This window comes from Candoia aspera, chromosome 1 (assembly GCF_035149785.1).
Source record: "Candoia aspera isolate rCanAsp1 chromosome 1, rCanAsp1.hap2, whole genome shotgun sequence".
NCBI lineage: Eukaryota > Metazoa > Chordata > Lepidosauria > Squamata > Boidae > Candoia > Candoia aspera.
In genome coordinates, this window is record NC_086153.1 from 44595307 (window position 1) to 44614787 (window position 19481).

The window sequence follows — 19481 nt, forward strand, 5'->3', positions numbered from 1 at the left end:
ATCCGGTGGCCTCTGCCCTTTGTGAATCTGGAGACATGCAGACAACAACGCATATGTACACTTGTCCTCAGTGCCCCGATCAATGCACATTTGAGGACCTCATGACAGCGTGACAGAACACAATTAATGTTCCCAGCTTCTGGGCAAGATCTGTTTAACTTTTATATATTTTAACTTTTATATCTTATATTTTAAATTCTATGTTTTACAGTATGCCTTATTTTAATTGTGATGCTTCTGACACGAATAAACAAACATTTGTAACTTCTGGTCTGTATTTGAGCCTGAATGTGCAGGGGTTCCCTGAGGCCTGAAAAATATTTCAAGGGTTCCTCCAGGGTCAAAAGGTTGAAAAAGGCTGATCTATATTATCTACAGTTTCATTATTATAGAGGCAGTTTGGCATCCTTCAAATGTAATTACCAGAATTCCCAACCAAAGTGGCAACATTTGGAGAAATAAATACCTTGACTGTAAACCTTTTCATTAGATGTGAGAAATTGTTAAAAGTCCCATATTATAGTAAGCAACTGCTTCTACCCACACAACCCAAAAAAGTGCTTATGGAAGATTAAGCTAAGGGGTACCAAAAAGGGAAGCTTAACGAAGTGTGCAAACTAGTATACAATATCCCTCATTTCACATGGTAGTAAAATAATACTTAGATTCATCCAACACAGATTAGAGCACCGTATATACCATTCTACATAGAAACTGAAATTTCAGATATTTAAGATGGTTCTAGAAAAGATTGAGGAACAAGGTATATTGCTGATGGGTGCTGGATAATTGAGAAAGCCAAAGAATATCAAAAAGAAGTCAATATGTGCTTCACTGATTATAGAAAGACCTTCAATTGTGTCGACCATGTTGAGCTGTAGAACGTCCTTACAAATGGGAATCCCAGAATATATCATTGTCCTCATGCAAAACCTATACACAGGATAAGAAGCCACAATCTGGATGGAACATGGCAAAGCAGACTAGTTTCAGGTTGACAGAGGAGTGAGGGAAGGCTGTATACTCTCTCCTTGTTATTCAACCTATACACCAAATATACATCGAGGGAAGCTGGCTTGGAAGAAGATGAGTGTGGTTTTAAAATTGAAGGAAAAATCAACAATAACCTATGCTGGTGACACTTCTCTGATAGCTAAAAATGTAAATAATCTGCAAACTCTAGTAATAAAATTCAAGGAGCATAGTGAAAAAAATGAGAATAAGATTAAACATAAAGAAAACCTAATGACAACAGTTATAGCAATCTGCTCTAGAACTGAGAATTATGACACTGAAGTGGTGGATAGCTTCTGCCTTTTAGGATTGACTATCAATAGTATGAAAACAAGTAATCAGGAAATATGCTGCAAAGTAGCAATGAAGGCACTGGAAAAGGTATTTCAATGCTGTGATTGTCTGTGCCTACAAAGATCAGAATTGTGCAGGCAATTATTTTCCCTGTGATGCTCTATGGAAGTGAAAACTTGGCTTTGAAGAAGCAGGATAGAATGAGTATTGGTATTTTGAACTTTGGTGTTGAGAATACCATGGATAGCCAAGAAAACAAACAAATGGATCATAGAATAAATCAATCCATAATTCACACACAAGGCACAAATGACCAGGCTCAAATTACCATAACTTGGACACATATTAGGACATTATAGAGAAGTCTATAATGCTGGAAAAGATGGAAGAAAAGAATGACCAGCAGCAAGATGAATGGACTAAATTACAGCACCGATGAGTGGTGTATCCATTGGATGATCTGAAGCACTAGATTTGGGATAGATCATCCTGGAGAAGGTCTATCAATATGGTTGCTAAGAGTTGACACATTCCATGGCATAATCAATTAATCACAATAAAGGGACCTGCCCATATTGTACTATGCTGTTATAATAATTACAGTCACATCAAGGCAGATAGAAGGTCGTTTTGGTTCGGCCATAAGACACAGTACAACTAAAATGCTAGTACAAAACCAACTACTACTTATAAAACCGTAAGTAGATCTTTTAAAAAAATTAAAACAAGCATATAAACTCCCTCTTCACAGCAGGGCCAAATAAATTAGTTGCAGGCATTTAGTAGAATTTTTCTATCTCTGAATTCACCAGAATCTGCTGGCAAGAAACTATTCCAGATAGCTATTTTATTTGGCTGCAGTGGCACAACATAACAAGTTGTGGGGTACGTGCTCATCTAATGAATCAGTATACACAAAACCTTAAACTGGATGAAATATGACTATAATGACATCAAAACCAGCTTTTTACTGCATTATAACTTCCAGGTATACATTACTGCATTGTTGTTGTTTATTCGTTTAGTCGCTTCCGACTCTTCGTGACTTCATGGACCAGCCCACGCCAGAGCTTCCTGTCGGTCGTCAACACCCCCAGCTCCCTCAGGGACGAGTCCGTCACCTCTAGAATATCATCCATCCACCTTGCCCTTGGTCGGCCCCTCTTCCTTTTGCCCTCCACTCTCCCGAGCATCAGCATCTTCTCCAGGGTGTCCTGTCTTCTCATTATGTGGCCAAAGTATTTCAGTTTGGCCTTTAATATCATTCCCTCAAGTGAGCAGTCTGGCTTGATTTCCTGGAGGATGGACTGGTTTGATCTTCGTGCAGTCCAAGGCACTCTCAGAATTTTCCTCCAACACCACAGTTCAAAAGCATCGATCTTCCTTCGCTCAGCCTTCCTTATGGTCCAGCTCTCGCAGCCATATGTTACTACGGGGAACACCATTGCTTTAACTATGCGGGCCTTTGTTGTCAGCGTGATGTCTCTGCTCTTAACTATTTTATCGAGATTTGTCATTGCTCTTCTTCCAAGGATTAAGCGTCTTCTGATTTCCTGACTGCAGTCAGCATCTGCAGTAATCTTCGCACCTAGGAATACAAAGTCTTTCACTGCTTCTACATTTTCTCCCTCTATTTGCCAGTTATCAATCAAGCTGGTTGCCATAATCTTGGTTTTTTTGAGGTTTAGCTGCAAACCAGCTTTTGCATTTTCTTCTTTCACCTTCATCATAAGGCTCCTCAGTTCCTCTTCGCTTTCAGCCATCAAAGTGGTATCATCTGCATATCTGAGATTGTTAATGTTTCTTCCAGAGATTTTAACTCCAGCCTTGGATTCCTCAAGGCCAGCTTGTCGCATGATGTGTTCTGCATACAAGTTGAATAGGTAGGGTGAGAGTATACAGCCCTGCCGTACTCCTTTCCCAATCGTAAACCAGTCTGTTGTTCGTGATCTGTTCTTACTGTTGCTACTTGGTCGTTATACAGATTCTTCAGGAGGCAGACAAGATGACTTGGTATCCCCATACCACTAAGAACTTGCCACAATTTGTTATGGTCCACACAGTCAAAGGCTTTAGAATAGTCAATAAAACAGAAATAGATGTTTTTCTGAAACTCCCTGGCTTTTTCCATTATCCAGCGGATATTGGCAATTTGGTCTCTAGTTCCTCTGCCTTTTCTAAACCCAGCTTGTACATCTGGCAATTCTCGCTCCATGAACTGCTGAAGTCTACCTTGCAGGATCTTGAGCATTACCTTACTGGCATGTGAAATTAGTGCCACTGTTCGATAGTTTGAACATTCTTTAGTGTTTCCCTTTTTTGGTATGGGGATATAAGTTGATTTTTTCCAGTCTGATGGCCATTCTTGTGTTTTCCAAATTTGCTGGCATATAGCATGCATTACCTTGACAGCATCATCTTGCAAGATTTTGAACAGTTCAGCTGGGATGCCGTCGTCTCCTGTTGCCTTGTTATTAGCAATGCTTCTTAAGGCCCACTCAACCTCACTCTTCAGGATGTCTGGCTCTAGCTCACTGACCACACCGTCAAAGCTATCCCCGATATTGTTATCCTTCCTATACAGGTCTTCTGTATATTCTTGCCACCTTTTCTTGATCTCTTCTTCTTCTGTTAGGTCCTTGCCATCTTTGTTTTTGATCATACCCATTTTTGCCTGGAATTTACCTCCAATGTTTCTAATTTTCTGGAAGAGGTCTCTTGTCCTTCCTATTCTATTGTCTTCTTCCACTTCTGCGCATTGCTTGTTTAAAAATAATTCCTTATCTCTTCTGGCTAACCTCTGGAATTTTGCATTTAATTGGGCATATCTCCCCCTATCACTGTTGCCTTTTGCTTTCCTTCTTTCTTGGGCTACTTCTAGTGTCTCAGCAGACAGCCATTTGGCCTTCTTGGTTTTCTCTTTCTTTGGGATGTATTTTGTTGCTGCCTCCTGAACAATGCTGCCAACTTCTGTCCAGAGTTCTTCCGGGACACTATCTACTAAGTCCAGTCCCTTAAATCTATTCTTCACCTCCACTGTATATTCCTTAGGAATATTAGTGAGCTCATATCTAGCTGATCTGTGGGTCTTCCCTAATCTCTTTAGTCTGATCCTAAATTGTGCAAGAAGAAGTTCGTGATCTGAACTACAGTCAGCTCCAGGCCTTGTTTTTACCGACTGTACAGATGTCCGCCACCTTTGGCTGCAAAGGATATAATCAATCTGATTTCGGTGTTGTCCATCTGGTGAAGTCCATGTATAAAGCCGTCTCTTAGGTTGTTGGAAGAGAGTGTTTGTTATGCAGAGTGAATTGTCTTGGCAAAATTCTATCAGCCTATGTCCTGCTTCATTTTGTTCTCCCAGGCCATACTTACCTGTAATTCGAGGTGTCATTTGACTGCCCACCTTAGCATTCCAGTCTCCTGTGATGAAAATAACATCTCTTTTAGGCGTGTTGTCCAGTAGGTGCTGCAGATCCTCATAGAACTGCTCTACTTCAGCTTCTTCAGCATTTGTGGTTGGGGCGTATATTTGGATCACTGTGATGTTAGATGGCTTGCCCTGAATTCGAATTGAGATCATTCTGTCGTTTTTTGGGTTGTATCCAAGCACTGCTTTAGCCACTTTACTATTAATTATGAAGGCTACTCCATTTCTTCTGTGGTCCTCTTGTCCACAGTAGTAGATCTGGTGGTCATTTGATGTGAAGTGGCCCATTCCAGTCCATTTCAGTTCACTGACGCCCAGAATGTCTATCTTTAATCTTGACATCTCACCAATAACCACATCCAATTTGCCCTGGCTCATAGATCTTACATTCCAGGTTCCAATGGTGTGTTGATCCTTAGAACATCGGATTCGCCGTTCACCACCAGCACCGTCGGCCGCTAGCCGTCCTTTCGGCTTTGAGCTAGCTGCGTCATCACGTCTGGGGCTAGTTGAGCTCATCCTCTGTTCCTCCCCAGTAGCATTTTCACCATCTTCCAACCTGGGGGTCTCACCTTCCGATGGTATACCGACATATCTCTGGTTGTACTGATCCATTTAGTTTTCACGGCAAGAATACTGGGGTGGGTTGCCATTACCTTCCCCAGGGATCGCATTTAGTCTGACCTCTCTGTCATGACCTTCCCGTCTTGGGTGGCCCTTCACGGTTTAGCTCATGGCATCATTGAGGTGCTCAAGCTCCAGCACCACGACAAGGTAACGATCCTTTGCTGAAGACATTACTGCATTAGCAAGGTGCTAATGAGCAACACTGAGATGTCGATACAACTATTCCTACGATTATCAAACAGGGTACCAAAAGAAGAAGAAAAAAAACAGAACAGTATCTCAAGCTCATCTGGTATTCTGCTGTGAAATACGATTCCTGTTTCCTACTGTTAATAAGGACAGAATATTTCAGTTTCAGTATTATTTTTAAAATTGCCCATTACTGATCTATACTCTGAAGATTTTAAGCAATTAAATATTACCTCCCCATTGCCAACATCAGCAGCTTAATAAGCATTTGTTTTTCTCAGAACGAAATAAACTCTCAATTAGATTTATCCCTCAGAAAAGGAAGAATAAATGGGCAATAGTTTTATTTGTTGGGCAGGAATCTAGAGATAAACTGCCATCAATGATTAAATCACAATATTACTGCATGAAAAATGCTAATTTGAATTGTAACACAGCACAGATAACAAAAATGCTTTCTTTAGCACAAAGCTCTGCTGAAATAAACTAGAGCCAGTTTTGAGCACCACATAGATTTAAAGGTGGTAACAAAGAAGCACAACAATTGGGTAGTGAAACATACATGTCTGTAAGCTCTGGAAACACTTAAAGGTGTTAGTAACAGGATGAATGTGTGGGAAATTTGAGCTCCAGATTCAATAGATAAGATACTTGCAGGGCTGCCATACTGCTACAAAAATCTAGATGGCCACAAGGTGGCAGCAAAGAGATACATAACTCTTTGCTGTAATCTAGTAATCATCCGGATTTTATTGCCCAGCATTGGTAGCCCTTATATTTGTAGATTTTAAATCTACTTAAATGTGACCTAATACCTTGCACATACACAAAAATATCACACTGTCACTGATGTTTCAGAACTGTTTAACATTTTATGTTTCATATGCCATCCACTGCCTTTGATCTTGACAGCTGCGCTCTTGATGACTGAGACAGGTATATTTTGTAAGTGAAAGACAATCTTCAACGAGAGGGTTTTGAAGAAGAAATGGTGAAGTGTTTTTAAAAGAACTTATGGTAGCATCAATTGCCGACACAGAATTCACTAAAATGCATCACACTTAACCTTGATAACCATTTGAGACTTCTTCTTCCTTTCCTTTTAATCGATTCAGTCGTGTCAGATTCTCAAATAACTAAGCTCGATGCACGGGGTAAGCCCCTGCAACTTACAAGTTATTCTGAAAATACAGAAAGAGGGGCAAAGAGGTATGACTTCACACATTTTACTTACCTGCACAAAGCAGTATCCTTGTGACAAACACCATGTCAATTACAAAGATAGCTAAAAGTCTGATTCCATGACATAACATGGCGAAGCGTAACAAAACATAAAATATCCACAAACTTTGATATATTTTCTTTGTTTGTGACTCTGGAATGTTTTTGCCCAGAAGGACAATTGTCTTGTTTAAAACCATCATTTCCTGATCAATTCTGGGACATTAAAGACAAAACTGAAAAAAAGTTGAAGTTATTATACTGAATAATCTAAGACAGAACAAGCCTGACTCTTCATTTATGAATTGTGCTTATTTTTTTTAACTGATATTAATCTGCAAGCATTAGTTATCCCATATAATTGAAAATGGAATGGGACGGTGTCCCAGAATGATTTACTTTGAAATGGAAGTAGTTCTTTCGCAACATAAAGTCACAACTATGATGTTGAAGAGGCTGAAGCTCATAAAATGGTTACAGTATTCAAATGGAATTTTGATATCTTTTAATGTAGTGATGCAAAGAACAGATTAGGAAAAAAAGAGAGAAGTTACAACTCTGAAGACTATTCCAGCCAAGGTTCCTGGTTCCATTTTTGCACAAATTGGCTTCATGCCACATCACAAACTCAACAAAATAGACTGCGAAAGTTGTATACAAAAATGTATACAAAAATGCAAAATTGCAGAACCATTTCTTTTGTATTGTTCCCATTCATTTCCAATATAGTGTTTTGGGACTCATGGAGTCTTTTTACCTTTACAACTTTCAATAATTGATGACTGGAGGGACTGGGTTCTGTTTTCAGGGGTTCACTAAACTTTTGTCCACTTTTATGAACAGGTTGATCAAGGGGGATCCTAATCTTGCTGGGATTTTGTAAAAAAAAGTCTTTGGATATAGGACTTGCTCTCTCTAAGACAAGTGCTGACAACTCAACCAGCTGGCTATGATGTTGAGTTATTCTTTTATGTAATTCAATGAAGAGAATAGGTATTTCTCTACCTTGCTGTAAGTCATGTGGCATCTTGATCTGGATCTGCTCTGACTGTTTACAAAGGCTTTGGACATAACATTAAGGTGCCACTCACTCAACAGGTGTAAAAGTCCCTTCGGAGCCAACTGTACCGAACTCAAGTCCAATTGGTTCATCAATTCATGCTGGGACCTTGATCTCTACTCTGAACATAACAGGCTTGCCTCTTGTCACCGGATCCCTAATTAGCTGTCAGAATAGCATTCCCTGTGCCAAATTGACTGGAATTAGCCCCTATGGGCTCTTAATTGGCACCCATATGCACAAGATGAGTTCTTTTGGCAATTTGGTCCTGGAGTGGGAGGAGGAGCCACTGGTAGTAGAAGCTGGCCAAAGATACTGAGTCCAAGGCCTAACTATTGCCCCCTGTAATTTTGCCAGTGTTGTGAAAGTCAGCTTCCCAGATGCTAGGATGTCCCTTACAACCCTTAGAAGCTTGAAAGTGCACTCCTCACCTAGGAAGTTTCCTTTCCTTTGAGTTAATGGTGACATCCAGTTGAAGGATTATTTTGAGGGTACAAGTGTGCTCTTGGTAAAATTCACCATGAAACTGAGCTCCTGGAGGCAGTGAAGTGCTGTTGAGGCTGCTAACTCCAAATAGGGTACTCTGATAAGCAGAGAAAATCCCAAATGAACCCATCTGTCCTTGCACTGTGCTCCCCAGCGTGCCAAATATTTGCAGTTTTCCACTGAGGGGGCATTTTTTTCTTGGTTCTTGCCTAATTTGCTTAGCTTGTTGAAGTACATTATTGTTCGAAGGTTGTTTTCCTGTCTGTTCTTGTTGTAGTCATCTCTGGAATGAAAGGCCAATGCCAGTCTTCTTTATCTTCTCACCTCCCTCTTAGGACTGGGAGGAAGATTTTTTTTTTTATCCTTGCTTTCTCTTAGGACTGAACTGAAAAGTAAAAAGTAAAAAAGCTTTATCCTGCACTTGTGATGCCTCCCATTTATGGGACAGTGTTACAAGGACAATTCTCTTACTGCTTAACTTTGGTATATCATTTTTATTTCTTCTGTTCTATGCCACCTTTATTTGTCACAGATTTAAGACTGTTTAAAAATAAATTATACTGATCCTGTTGAAAAAAATAGTTTTATCGGGGGAGGCAGAAATTAAATAATTTGCTCAGATAATCCAGAAAAGCCTGTTGGGAATTAGCAGATTTGTTAACTCAACTTTGCCGCCAATCCATTCAGAGCTTCTACAAGTTTTCTTGTGTTTTGTCTATTACTGCATCCACAACTTGACACTCTTAAAATACACCAAGACAGCAAACACCCGCCCACCCACCCCCAGGAAATTTCAAATCAGTATGGCCAAACGTTTGGTCTAGTGGTTAAGGCAACAGGCTAGAAACTGGGAGACTGTGAGTTCTAGTCCTGCCTTAGGCATGAAAGCTGGCTGGGTGACCTTGGACCAGTCACTCCCTCTCAGCCCAACTCACCTCACAGGGTTGTTGTTGTGGGGAAAATAAGAGGAAGGAGTATTTGGTATGTCGCCACCTTGAGTTATTTATAAAAATAATAAAGGCAGGATAGAAAATAAATAAAAATTTTAAAAAATAAATTCTGTAGTTCACACACATCAGGAGGACACCAGTTTGTGGACAGACAGTCTCTAATATTCAACTATACCTCCAGTGTTCTTCTGCTGGCAAGCTTATTATTTTGAATAGCTTGAGGCTGAGCAGATTTTATGGCAGCTGAAAATATTTTACCTTAAACTGCAAAGGAGTACAATGATTCTCATAGAAAATGTTTCAAACCATTTGTTAAAATATCAAACAAGAACAAGAAAATGCATCCAATCATTTTGATTTTCCTCTGAGGACTTCAGGGTGGCTTTTACACCGTCAAGTGTTCTCCCATGTTATATGATCAGACTTCTTTTCCTACAATAGAAAAGCACCACTTACTAACCACAATTTAAAATAGAAAAATATTTAGGCATTGCCCCTGTACGGGACAACTCCAACACTGCAGCTTTCAAGATAATGTAAGTACCTGTAATTTTTTTAAAAAGCCTTTAGCTTAAATGAAAGAACTATAGATAATATTTAAGTACACAACCATATTAACAATAAAAAATATTACTCAGAGCCAGCAATACTGAAAAATTGCCACAGGTTGGGATCTCATCTGTAAATCTCATCACCGCTGCTGTTTCTGCCACTAGCATCCCTTCACTGTCTTATGATGATGGACATGTTTGCTTTTCAAACAAAATGTGTGCTGTAGCCAAACACTGACCACATAAGATCTGAATGGTAGTATTTCTATAATGGCTTTTATCAAGTTCGCTCCTGGAAACATCCCAGAGAGTGGAGTATTCTAATTACTCAATTTTGGAACATGAAAACTAAAGAAATTTGAAGTTTTCTAACTGTGTTCCAGGATCTGTCTAAATATGGTGGCAATGGCATCAGCAAGCAAAACTTTATGTTAATACACACACACACACACACACACACATACACAAACACACACAGAGCATGTGCAAGCATTTTCACATATTGCGCTTTAATAAAGAAATACTAGTTTTGTATGAGAACTGATACATAAACCCTAAAAGGCAGATTCATACTGAGGTAGATTATTTTTATGCCTGTTTACATGCAGTAGCTAAGTTGACAGAAGCAATTATTTATTTTGTTGAACACACTATTGGCATGGATTCACATGTACTGTAACATGTGAAGATTTAGGGTGATACATGAAACCATTATCGATATTAGGGAATGACTTTTCTGTCCAGAGTCGGCTTATTTAAGTGGATTATATTCATCTAACATTTTTAATGTAACCAGTTTTATTTGCAAATTCAGATACACGGCAAAGTCCTTTGACTGTCGATTACTATTGTTCTTTAGCCAAATTATAGTTTTTTGCACAAATATCAACCAACATATGAGCTTTCAGTGCTGATTAACTAGTTGGTTAAATAAAAATGAGTGTGAAAATAAAAAAGAAATGTTGGTTATTTCCTAGAATGACTGTAAACCAAATCTAAAGCAAGAAAAAAAAATCTGCAATAGAAATCAATCTTATATGAATATTTGCTCAATCTGATCCAGAATAGAACCTTAAAATAAACCCAGTTTTTCATGTTTCAATTAAAAATGAAATGCCTCCAACAAGAATTAATAATGAAACTATTTCACACATTTTATGTTTGTCTAGGCTCCTGCACTGTCTTCTTAAAAGGACAACTTGCAGTATTCAAAGTATGATAATAAATAATTCAAATTAAAAAAGATGTTTCATATCTATAAATTGCTAAAATTATTGTAACTGAAAGCATAATGTCTATGGCTCAGAAGTGGATTATACTTCTGTACCACTTAGGTTACTTTTCTTATAAATGAAAAGGAACCATTTACTAAACACTTATTGAGCTGAAGCAGAATATAAAAAAGGAAAACTTAAATACCAAAATACATGAAAATTTGTAAATACATAAAGCAAACTGAGATCAAATTCCCTTTAGTACTTCTAAATGCTATCCCCAACCATGCAGCATGCAGTATTTAAGTTCATCTGACTTCAATGTACTATTTCCCCAAACCTGCTCCTTATGTTTCGGAATGGCAGATTTATTATTATTTTTTAAGTTATAATCAAAGTCCACAAATGCAGCACTGTAATATTTAGTTTCAGTGGGATTTGTATCACATCCAAAGAAGACATTACACAAAAATAAAGCATCAAGTACAGAGCTGAATCAAACCTCCTTCAGCTCCCTTGCTGCCATTTATCTGTATGATCAAAAGAATAAATGTTATTCTTAAAGGCAGTATTTAACAACTAAATTAACAGTCCATCTAAAACAACTGGGTTCCTCTCTACCCAATTTCCAACAAGCCCTGCTCCTACATTCTGCACAATTGTTAATATCTTAATACAACATTTTATACCACCTTACACTTAACACCTTTGCTTTTTCAGTGGAGGGAGTTTTGAACATTAGTGGTATTAGTGATATTCTTATAAAGGAACATTTTTCTTCCAGATTAAACTGTAGAAAGATATAACAGTAGTGAAGCAGTTTCTATTTTAATATTCAATATCTTTCTGTATAAGTAGTTTTCCATTCAACTTTAATCCCCTAAAATTCCCCCCTCCTTCATATACATATATGTGTTCATTCCAAAACTGATTTAAGCGAATCAGCAGAATTAATAAAGGTTGCATTATCCTGAGTGTGCTTGCAAAATAAGATTGAATTTAAACTCTCACATATATTTTGTTCTTGCTCCATAACCTTAGCATGCTTTCAATAGGCAAAGATATAGACACGCACAGAGACCCAGCTGGTCTACATGGATAGGTACATATATACGCACACATGTTGGAGTGAGAGCTGGATAGCTAACTTTCCTGTATCTATACACATCAAACTAACGATATATGCAGGGGGATTAGTACTGCAGTATTTTAGCATCTGTCAATTAAGAGAAAGCATGGAATAAATTTGGAAAATATCACATGCTAAAAGAAATACAAACTGTATTGTAAATGTTTCAGATTATAACATACATAATGAAGTATTCTGCACAGATATTATATGTATTCTGCACAGATATTTATAGCTCCCTGCACATCTCCTGTTCATGAAAAAAAACTATCCCAGGATTCAACTTTTAGCAAAAGCTACTCTAGTTGAAGTGTCTTACATATAAAGGAGTGTCAAGTTTAAACTGAAATTAATTCAATTTCTATGCCAGGATTCTTTAGTGAGATGGGAATTTTCATTCTGCCATACGGAATGAGTTTCAGCTTAGTCTCTCTTTCACAAAATACATCACAGCCATTAATTGATAAAAACAGATTTCATTTAAGGCTTCCATAAGTGATCTAGGAAAAGAATATATTTCAAGGCAGCAGTAGAAGTTCATTTTTCCTGATATACGTTTGATTTGATAAATATTTTGTTGACAGGATAATGAAAAAATTAAATAAGAATAGAATTTCCCCCGGAATAGTAAGATATAACAGGTATTCACTGGCATTGACAGTTCACAAAAAAAAAAAAAAGCTGTACTTTACCAGTGCAGAAGTTCATAAGAGCTGATGAACTGCACACAGAAGCAAGACAAGGCAAGGCGTCTTCCATTCTTGCCACCTATGTAACAAGAGCTGCAAACCAGTTCTGTCTACGTTTCCTGCTGTCTTCCCAGAGTTTCAGAGCAATCCCCAGTTCTTCAAATCAGATAACATACTTTGAATTCTGAGGAAATCCTGCCAGTCCAGATGGTCCACCGCAAACGCACTTAGGCACAGCACAAGTAAGAATCTTTAAGAAAAGCTTCTCTCTTTCTGGAACTCTAACTTACTAAGGAGATATTCCCTTTTGCCTACTACCACTTAGCAAAGAGTGTGCGTGTGTGGGGGGTGAGAAATAAAGAGAGAGAGAGGGCAGGCAATCTGAATAGGGGTGGGTTACATGGGGGGGGGAAGAGAAATGTGAGACTGCTGTAAGGAGTAGCTAAACCTTAGTGGCCATAAGTACAGTAATAAGGCATTTACTAGAACAGACATTATGCAGTGATTTAGCATATAGAATAAACCAGAAATTAAAGAATTTGCCAAACACTACATGTTTAATTTGTTGTATTTTTAAATGGAAGGATAATAAGCCTTTTATAAGATTTTTATTAAGTGACATATTATTCTGTGAAAGAAAATCCAGACCATCTTTTGTTTCAAAACAAAGAATCTATGGTTTAAATTTAGAGACCTGAATTTTAAGCTCCTCTTTGTCAGGTAAGGCTGAATTGTTGATACCAAAGCACGTAAAATAATGAATAGCAATAATCATTTTTATGACATCAGTAAGATGAGTTATGTTTTTCCCCTATAAGTCATGTCAAAGAACATTCACAATGTTGATTTCTACAATGTAAAATATTCCACAATAATTGTGGGGGGAGGGAGAAACTAAAAAATTATGCAGAGAAATCAGTGAAAAAGACAAAGCTAGCAGTGTACCCACTGAATACAATTAGAGAATAAAAATATTTGTTTCAAAGTACAAAAAAAAAGATATGACAAACAAGTTCCACCTATATAGATTTGCTATAATGTAAAAAATGAATCATAGACTCGATTCTTTTGTGACTTGAAAAATAGTAAGTATACAATTTGGCATCTTGTGCGGATGAACAGAATATGTAACCAGAAGCTATCACCACTTTAACATAATGTATCAACTTTGGTCAGATATATACTGTCAGACTAATTTCTGCTGAAGCATCTCAGAAAAATGACAGAATACAAATAAGATTCTCTCTCTCTCCCCCGCCCGCATGGCATAATTTTGAAGTTACATACTTGACCATTAAAAAGACACAGTATCGCCAATTGGGGAAAAATGCAGCTCTCTCCAGATTATCATTTCATTACAAATGTGAGAACTCATATTACAGCTGCACAACAGTCCATTTAATATGATAATGCTTTTGTCTGACTTGCAAAATTGAACAGAGCCAGAGGAAAGTTAATGAATGCAACATGTGTTCAGTCTTTTGGTAGCTGTGACTAAAGCCAACTGGCAGAATGTTCACGGCAAGATAAAAGTCAAAACAAAGCAATCTTAGTATGTAAAGTGCTCCCCACCCCCAATAGGCCTTTCATGCATCTCTCCAAGTGCACAGCTTAAAAATATACAAAGGGAAAGTAGCACTACAATGAAAGCACAAGTTGTGGTGGTAGCATATTAGTTACTTTCCTAAAAAGTTGCCCACTATTATCAGATTAGATTTGTCAATGAGTCCTCTTCTCTGGATTCCTCTCTGCAAGCATGACTTTGTGCACAGAAAACAAATTCTTGCAATCTACATTTCAACTGCCTGTGCTCATTCCCAAACTCAACCAGAATAATTCAAGTTCATAGATGGAAGAACTAACAACAATTTATTAATGAAGTGGACAATATAAAGAACTTATAAAGAATGTAAGAACTAAAAATCTTTTGTCTATTTCATTCATAAGTATGTGCACTCTACAGCTCTGCTTTATTTTCTTAGTGCACATGACTTACTATGTACTATACTGGTAAAGTCATGGCAGATGGCAGCACCTAGCTGACCTTAGCTGATCTCGAACAAACCCAAGAAACTCAGCCCTGGTCAATATCTGGATAACCATCAGGAAATCCTAGGCCTGAAATCTAGACTGGAAAGTCAAAAAAAAAAAAACACTTCTTGGAAGAAGTCAATAGCAAACCAGTTTGTTTGTTTGTTTGTTTGTTTATTTATCAGATTTGTCACCACCCATCTCCTCTCACCAGAGGGACTTTGGGCGGTTTACAACAAGAAAGTTTCATGTTGTTGCTATTTAGATACATTTAAATATTCACCAGGATGTGAACTCAACTTGGAGGAATATACCAGTAAAATAAAGAACCCTGTGTTACAACTAGGATATAAAATCATACTATTTTAGATCTGCATTAAGCTTGGGTCTCCCCCCCCCAAAAAAAACAGTTATGCCAGTCTTCAGCTGATGCAACTAATCCTGCACATATCTTGAGTGACAATCCATTCACACTTTGAAATTGCCCCATCACTCATACTGCTTTTTAATTTCTTTTTACTTCTGCATATCAGAACATTAGAAGCACCCTGCCCATCTAGATGAGCATTCTGTCATGTAAACTGGGTGCTTTCAAAAACATAAACACTGGTGGAAGGGTAATAACCCCTACTACTGCTCCCGAGATATTCAAGGCATGCCAATTGTGATTTTAGAGGTAGCAAAACACCATCGAAATTAGTAACAAAATAGCTACAGAGAAAGAAAGATCATGCATCTAAAATGAAGATTTCAAATGATGTCAGGAGTCTTTCAACAATACTAGAAATGGAAGTAGGCACAAGCAGGCGTTTAAGGATACACTAATTGTCAGCCCTATGAGGTAGATCACACTCAAACACCAAAGTCATAAATACTAAAAACTACTTTTATTTTAGGGTTACAGTAACAGAATCTTGTAAATCTGAATGTGCCTCCCCCCTCCGTGCCTTTATCCTAAAAAGAACTAAGGAGGATCAAGTCTGAGATGCTTTCTCAAGTTCCATTCTGCCTCAAGATTTCTCTTACCTGACCATTGTCTTGGCTGCAGTTCTTCTTCCTCTTCCTCAAGGTTATTCTCACAGCCCATTACATCAATATACACTTTAGTAATATTCTTTATTACAAAATATTGTAGACGTAGAATCACCCAAATGATTAAAAAATACTGTAGACTTAGAATCATCCAAAATACATTCCGTTACTGATAAAGGACATTTAGACACTAATGCACCTAGACCAAATTGTGTAATTGATATTTTAATTGAATATATTTTACAACTTTAGGCAATCATAATTCCTCTTGCTTTAAAAACTTGATTAGCAATAATTTGATCTAAACTATGAATACCCCTACTTGCTATCTCTCTCCCCCACACCAAAAAAAATTTACCTACAATTTTCAAACTGAAGTCTGTCATGTGAATAAGTGTTGAAATTATATTTCTGTCCTAACCTCCAAATGTCTCTTTACAAATATAATAGAGTTATGGCAAAAAATAGAGCCAAGCATCTGCCATGATATCAGAAGGGCCACATACTAACTTTTTAATTAAGTATATAATAGTGGTTGGACTTGGTTGTTAAGTGTTCCACAGAGAAACTGAATTCAAAGTACATGCCCAATGAATAAGCTGAAAGTAAAGGCACCCAAAACCCATCATCATACGGTAGATGTAATTTAGATAACATCTAGGAAATTGTCCTTCCCATAGAAAACTTAATATCTTATTGATCTCCTTAGTTCAAGTGCATTATCATAGGAATTTGTATAAGTAACTATTTCAATCTTGCAGTAGTATTAATTTTTACAACATTCACAACATAGGAAAAAAAAAGTAACGACAACCATCAACTCTACATACAGCTTTCAATAGCAAACTTTTTTTCTTTCTTTCAAAGTTTTGTATTGAAGAATTTGCAAAATCTTAATTCTTGGTTATAAAAAAATACAGTGGCATTCCAAAAAGGCATATAAATGTGTAATTGCAAAAATAATGGCTTCATATATATTTTAGAAATTTCAGTGAGGAAGCTAATTGCCACTGTTTTTTAAAGTAAATACTTTAAAAACTGTAGTCTACTTATGAAAACCTGTAAACAAATGATATCAGAATCAGCATACACAAATGTTAAGAAAACCTTTAATTTTAAATCTACAACATTAAAATACTTGGAAGGGTGAGAAAGGCTTTAGAATTTTCTAAATTTGGCTGTACAACAAAACACAGTCACATTTATTTTCAATTACATGTGAAAGGGAATGGACCTTTTTTTAGAGGGTACCTCATATCACTATAAACAGGATGATCTACACTTATCTATAGGAAATGGCTATTTTGTTAAATATCCTACAATAAACCTTCCTGTTGAAAAAATACCACCACCATCACCGAACTGATAACACAGATGGCAGTGTGGAAAAGAAGGGAAGACAAGAAGATATATGAGAATTGTTATTTTACAATTAGGATTTTAAAAAGAGTTTTTCACATTCACTAAAAATAAAACAATCTTGAATAGTCACTATGTGAAATGTGTTAATCTAGCCATTTGTCTGTAATAGAAGAGCCATTTAATTTTACTAAGTATAGTGGAGATGGGGTTCTTCTGGAGTTAATAGGATGTGAGAAGGGAAGGTTGCTTACCAAATGTTATTTTCCCATTTCTTCCTCTCAAATGCATAATTTTGTGACCTTCAGCACATCATCTTGGCCCCAGAGATGAGGCAGGCCCCTTCACTCCTGACCTTACGGAAGGCCCTGAAGACTTGGTTCTGTTGTCGCGCTTGGGGCGGGAAGGTGGGTAGCCATTTTTGGGGGTGGCTCGTGCCTTAGAGCCCTTCCCATCGGATTGGAATTTTTCTAGCCACTTGGATTCTATATTTATTTATTGCATTTTGTATTTGTAATGTGCTTCATTTTTATGGGCTTTTAACATTTATTGTTGTAGTATTGATTTTATTGTAAGCTACCCAGAGTCCCTCTTTTGGGGGAGATGGGTGGTAATAAAATTTGAATAATAAATAAATAAATAGTAGAGAATTATGGGGCTTTTCAGACTAACAACCAACCTGCCATAGTGTCATGTTCATCATTCCAATGGTCTGGGTACATCGTAACGTTTCACATGTCAATTTCCAGATTCGTGTCTGTCATTTGCTGGGAGAGGAATTTCAGCCGTGCCGGGCTGTACTCTCCTTCATGTTACTGAGGAATGTGTGTTTGGGTTATGGCATGTGTTCAAGGTTACTTTCCCAGGCCGATGTGTAACGGTTACCAACACCTGGGAGGGGGTGGTTGCTATGGTGGGGCGAGGGGCAGGATCGGGTTTGAAGTGAGGGTTTTTAGTTTGTATTTGGTGCGCTTTTGGTCATTCTCAGCTTTCTTTGTATTTGCACACTATTCTTTCAATAAATCAGTTTTCATTAAGAACCCGCTTGTGAGGCTGAGTATGTTAGAATAGGCAATTATTACATAAAGCTGAGAATACCTTAAATCTCTTACCACTAACATCCTTCCAGTGTTACTGTGAGGAAATAAAGTTAGTGATGGCTGAACCTACTTCTCGCTTGGGAGAGAGTGAGGAGTCCAGCGTGGGGGACTCGGATTCCATGGGACAAAGAAGGGAAAGAACCCTCACTCTGGAATCGGAGGAACTGTCGGAGTCTTCGGACGCCAGCTCAGCTACTGCGAAAGCGGTAAAGTCCAAGGTGGTCAGGAAGGCAGAGGGAACCCTGTCCAGAACGCCCCAGGCACCTGTAAAGCCAAGGTATCCGCTGTCCCCAGATGTGGCCATAATGGAGAGGAGTGGGTCGGACGTCTCCGAGGCCACTGAGAAATCACAGAGGTTGGAAGCCAGGGTAAAGTCTTTAGAAGACATGATGGCAAGGATGTCATTTGCGAGGGGCAGCCAGGACAGAGGAAGAAGGGAACATCAGTCCAGATGGTCGTCCCCGTCTGTTTCTCCCTCCCCCCCTCCGAGTGTGAGGAGGAAAGACCGGAGGAGGTACTGGGGGGGATCGCCACCGCGTAGTCCCCGACGGGTGTCTCCATCGCCCCCGCAGCAGGCTGAGGACAAAGGGAGGGGACGAAGCAGAGATTGGAAGAGAAGTCCCAAAGTTGGGGTTGCGAGTCCCCCCCCCTCGAGAGGAAAGGTCTCCAGAGCCCAGAAGGAGGACTGGGTGGAAGGAGAGGAAGAGCAGCCCACAAAGAGCCAGGTATAGGGATTTCACTGTCAAGTTTGATGGGGATCCCACGAAGCTGTCATCCTTCTTGACTAATGCAAAAAGCTATATGGAGGAATTTGGGAGGCTGTTTCCTTCGGAAAGGGCAAAGATAAACGCTGTAGCTACTCAACTGGAGGGGAGGGCAGCTGATTGGTTTGTCCAATTAACCGAAATTGGATGATTTCAGAGACTTTCTGTGGGCGCTAAAAATGCACTTTGCTGACCCGTTAGCAAAGGAGAAAGCTAAGGTGGCTCTGAGGGAACTGTTCCAAGGATCCAAATCTGTGGCCGAGTATGCCCTAGAATTCCAAGCCCTAGCGGCCAAGGTCGACGATTGGTCGCCAACTACTCTAATAGAAATGTTTAAAGAT

At 38.4% G+C, this 19481-nt stretch overlaps 1 protein-coding gene across 2 annotated transcripts in view; it reads right to left on the reverse strand.

Annotated features, from left to right (window-relative positions):
* Positions 1-19481, reverse strand: part of EML4 (EMAP like 4) — a 173250-nt gene that overhangs the window by 88715 nt on the left and 65054 nt on the right. The gene's annotated exons all lie outside the window — the stretch shown is intronic.